We start from the raw sequence: 5219 nt of genomic DNA, 5'->3' as shown, positions 1-5219 counted from the left end.
CCAACTTGTTTCAAATATCAAAGCAAAATTCTTCCATGTTCATACATGAAGTTAAGCCAGGAAAAAGGAGCAATAGCATGTTTGTAAACTCAGATATAACAAAGAATTGAGGCTCCTAACCTCAACTGGATTGCTAACTTGCTGCCAATTTCATACTTAATTAAAATCAATGGAATTATCCATCATCCAAGAGCTCTATTTATGGACTCCAAGCATCATCATTCCTAGGATCCTGTGATTGTTGGAACTTCCAGCCTCCCAGAGCTTATGGGGAAAACAGGATCACTGCAGAAAAGCTTCTACAATGAAACAGAACCCATTAATGATATTTTACTTAAATGAAACTGAAAATGACAATCTTACTAAAGTAAGACAATTGTTACAATATCTTTTTTTCCTTCTGGCCAGTTTCTAGCAAGGATTTTTTGCTAACCCTTCATCCTATTGCATGACACACCATGTGAATTTGCTTGCTCTTTCCTTTGGCAGAGAATACCATTTCTGCCAAAACACAAGTGAAATTTTTTAAGACATTTGACATATCCTCAGATTATTTTGAAGAAAGTACTGGCTATAAATATCAGCTGAGGAGATCTGCAACATAGTCATACATCTTGCAATCTTAAACCTAACAAAACTTACTCTGTTGGGTTTAAGATACTGGAGAGTCTGAATGTGAATGAACTCAGGCAATCTGAGATGTTTTTACATCACACAGGGCAAACACAACAGCCCAAACAGCCCCTGGCTGCCTCTGTTCAAACTGGAGAGAGTTGACCATTGACTCTCCTTCACTTCACAGGGCAACCCCTGCTCCCCAAAAAGGCTCCAAAACATCCAAGGCAATCCAGGTGTAAGTGAGAATATTTAGACTCACCAGCAAACTGAAGCTCAGGCAGACTGCAGAGCACAGTTCTGACAGGCTTTCCACAGGAACTGCCACTGAATCAGTAACCACATTTCCTTTAATTTGACACAGCTTCTGCCTGCTCTTATGCCATAATCTCCAGATGGTCATCTCTTACACAGTCATCATACAAGGCTTGATAAAACTTTGGAAACAGTTAGGCAAGACTTCCCTTGCTCAAGTGTCAAACAGGAGAAAGCAAAGAGCAGAAAAACAGTAGCTCAAGCCTTCAGCCCTAGTGCATTGCTCCTAGGGTAACTGTGCTGGCCAAAGAGCAGAGCCTCCCTCTTGGTGGCTTCAGCTGTGGCTCGTTGCAGCCTGAGAGGGTGAAAGCAAGGAAGCAGGTGCTGAAAAACCCCTTACGAAGGAGATGAGAAAAAGATGACTGTAAAAGTTTGTTTGGGTCCCCAGAAGAGGACCTGCACCTTTTCCTCTTTGGGTGCATATAGTTTGCATTCCACTGAGGTTTGTGTCCTGGATCATCAAAGCATTACCCATATAATACAAAAAAAGGTGTAACTGCTACTTCTGCTCTGCTTCCACACTCTCTTCCTGCTTCCCAAGTGCTGCTACCAGTATTGGCCAAGTTGGAAGCCACCAAAGATTACCTGCTGGTCCTATGGCTACCACAAGAGCTTGAGTTAATACTAGAGTAACTTTTGATTATGATCAATTAATTATATAGATAATAGGCAAGTACCTAGTAAGGTTGTATTTATCCAGGGCACCAAAGCTGCCATGGTAGAAGACTGGCTGAGCTGAGGCCATACGGTAGGACCACAAGGAAACATTCCTGCAATACTGTTGCTTGGCTGCCTGGATGATCTTTTATATGGTCATGAAATGCTCAGCACAAAGCAGTGATAGCTGATTATACTGGCTAAATACATCTGTGGTACTAACACTAAGTGCTTTCATTAGGAAGTTCATTTTGCCAGTTCTTAGTTACAGAGAAACTTTGGAAGAGACAAACATCAAAGGAACCCTTTTCCCTAACTAGATAAGTCTTGTCTTGATTTTTGACCTTTTATAATTCCTTACCCTATTCAGTTTGAAAACCTGCTGTTAGGATTTAGTCAATCTATGTTTCTTTGGAGAATTTAAATGAAAGGTTACGTAGGTTTGTATAAAACTGCTTCCTTTCAGTTTTTTGCAGATACATGAGAAATAGAATTTAAAACCCTTCTGGTTTCCCAAACTGTCCACTATAATCCTGCTGGTCAATCACTTTTAATTTAATTTAAAAGCTCTTGCTAAAGATTGTGGTGTATCTTGAAGCACAGAGGTGCCTCCTCCCAGCATTATCTCTGTAAATTATAATTGGCAAAAAGCTTGTGCCCATCTACTCTTTCTCCACACAACCTTCTGCAAAAGCATTAGACTGAAACATTGAAGGAACTGGGATTCAGAAAGAAACTTAACCAAAGGAAACTACTGGGAAACAGACCCTTACAGACATTACTACAGCCACTGAAAGGGCTCTAGACTGAGGCACAGCATAAGGAAATGACCTGTCCAACAAGAATGCAATAAGTAGTGATGGAGTCTCTTTTAAATCCCCCTGCTTTGTCTTAGTCTATATTTGCTCAGATTTAAATAGTGAATAGTTCTCATGTATGTTCTAACCAGACGTAGCTCTTGAGAGCCAAAGCCTTTCTTGTGCACCAGGGATACTTCCTTTAAGACGCTGCCTCAAAGTTTTGGATACCTTGGTGGTTCCCGCCCACCAGAAAATCACCTTTCTTCTGTTGTAAATAACTTGGGTTTGTGTTGTGGTTTTTTTTGTTTTGTTTTTTGTGTTTTTTTTAATAATACCTGTTACAAATACATTATGAGAGACAGTTCTGTAAACTGAGCACGCATGAAAAGCATTCAAATATTGTAGGAATGAAAACTATAAAACATATTGTAGATAAATTAAAGACAGAGTTTGCATGTCTCTCTGCTCTCAGTACAGTGTCATGATGAGGAAGCAGGTTCTGTAACTTGAGCAAATTTCAAAATTATTTTATTATTCTGGGGCTTTTGGCTCCTACCTGCATGACCATACTATCTGGAAGCTTTCTCACAGATTTCACCTGATGTCCAAATCATGTGACTATGGAACAATGTAAATGCCCTTCCTGTGCCTTTCAAGATACTCAGTGTCCTTAAGCCTTGCTCCATTTGACTTCAAACATTTAGTAATGCAGTTTGTTCCTTGCTTGTTTTATTTATAGTTGCTGTAATTGTAAGAGACTTGAAGACCTGGCACTAAATACTTAATTAAATACTTTGTTATTTTCACAGAGTTTTCCACTTAATTTAGATAGCCAGAAACATTTCCAGCTGCTTAAACAGATGAGCAGTTGTCAATGTAGCATCCACTCCAGGGATGTGTTAGTTCCTGGGAAGACCATGCTGGGTTATCCAGATGGAAGAGGAACTGGTTTATGAGGTTTTGGTGGGCTATTACATCAAGCCAAAATGTCATCTTCGATCACTTTCTCTCAGAACCCTCCCATTTTGTATGAATTAAAGAAATAAATGAAAGTTGTCTTCAAACATTTCCAATCACAGTGAGCACAAGTCCTTAACAGGATTTCAGAGGTGCTGGCAGGATGTACGAAGTCAGGAAGATGCTGCCATTCCTCAGCACAGCGGGCAGGGTGCTGATGGTGGTCATTGATAATTACAGATACAGCTGCATGGTATTTTAAAGTAATGTTATGTTTGTAGCCCTGATTTTGCTCGAAGTGTTACTAACCCTTCTCGTCTTGATTTCCCTCCCTTACTTGTAGAAAGCAAAGTAAGTTATTCACCCAAAGAGCAGAATGGCAGCTGACTCCCCTTCTTCACATTCATGCAGAAGCTGTTCTGAATAACTCATCATGCTTTCTCTCTCACTGTTTGGACAGTTGAGATGGAGAGGATGAGAAGCCCAGTCTTACAGACTGTCTGCAAGGCACTCCCAGCCAGTAGTGATGTTTTTAACGTTTTCTTTCTGAAACATCTCTTCTCAGTCGCATGGCCCTGTGCATTTACTATGTCGCTTTTTATCGTGCTTCAATTAAACAGAGAAATCTTCTGTACTTCTGTACTAAGCTCACGAAGTACTAAGTCACTTCTGTACTAAAAGTCAAGACACAAGCAAAAAAATCAAAGCAAACAAACTGATCTCACTGTTCTGATGGTTCAGCTGTGGTTTAACGAGACAATTTTGAGATGTCCTACAGTTAAAGAGGCCTGCCAGAAGCTAGAGCTGGATTTCTTTTGAGGTTTTGGTGAAAAACATATCCATGCAAAATGAATCCCAAAAGTGGCTGCTGCTGCCAGTGCTCCATCCTGGTGACATGGTGCCTCAGCGATGCTATTTACTCCTCTCATCTCACTGCCAAGTGGCAACATCACCCCAGCTAATGGCACCAGTGTTCTCAACATCAGGTTCGTTTCCTCATTTTCCCTGATCAGTGACCTCCAGCCAAGTGCACCTACTCAGTAGATATTTTTGCCTAAAAATGTAAACATTTGCATGTGCCAAGTAAAAGTAGAGGGAAACAGATAGGGAAGAGAACATAAGTGCGTATCTGGGTGCAATCCAGTAATTCAGCTGCCAAAACAGGTAAGCAGCTTCATCTATTTGCTCCCAGCTTCAGATTTTCTAATTTCATCCTAGAAAACAAACATCATGACAAGGTAAAGAAGCTCTGACTTCCCATTATATTCTAAATAAAATGAATATAGCTGTTTCAGCTGTGTACTGCATTGGCCACAATAACCCCAGGCAGTGCTGCAGGCTGGGGGAAGAGTGGCTGGAGAGCAGCCCAGCAGAGAGGGACCTGACAGTACTGATTGACAACCAACTGAACATGAGCCAGCAGAGTGCCCAGGTGGCCCAGAAGACCAATAGCATCCTGGCTTGTATCAGGAATAGTGTGGCCAGCAGGAGTAGGGAGGTGATTATCCCCCTGTACACAAGACTGGTGAGGCCTCACCTTGAGTACTGTGTATAGTTCTTGGGCCCTCACTTCAAGAAGGATATTGAGGTGCTGGAGCAGGTCCAGAGGAGACCAAGAAGGCTGGTTAAAGGACTAGAAGAAAAGTCTTATAGGGATAGGCTAAGGGAGCTGGGGTTGTTTAGCCTAGAGAAGAGAAGACTCAGAGGGGACCTTATCAATCTCTGGAACTACCTGAAGGGAGGTTGTAGTCAGGTGGGGGCTGGCAACTAGTGACAGGACGAGAGGGCATGACCTGAATCTATGCCAAGGGAGGTTTAGGTTGGATATGAGGAAGCACTTCCTCATGGAGAGGGTGATCAGATGTTGGAACGGCA

Source organism: Chaetura pelagica, unplaced genomic scaffold (genome assembly GCF_000747805.2).
Source record: "Chaetura pelagica isolate M959 unplaced genomic scaffold, ChaPel_1.0 scaffold10, whole genome shotgun sequence".
Classification (NCBI taxonomy): Eukaryota; Metazoa; Chordata; class Aves; order Apodiformes; family Apodidae; genus Chaetura; species Chaetura pelagica.
This window is presented reverse-complemented; position numbering follows the sequence as displayed.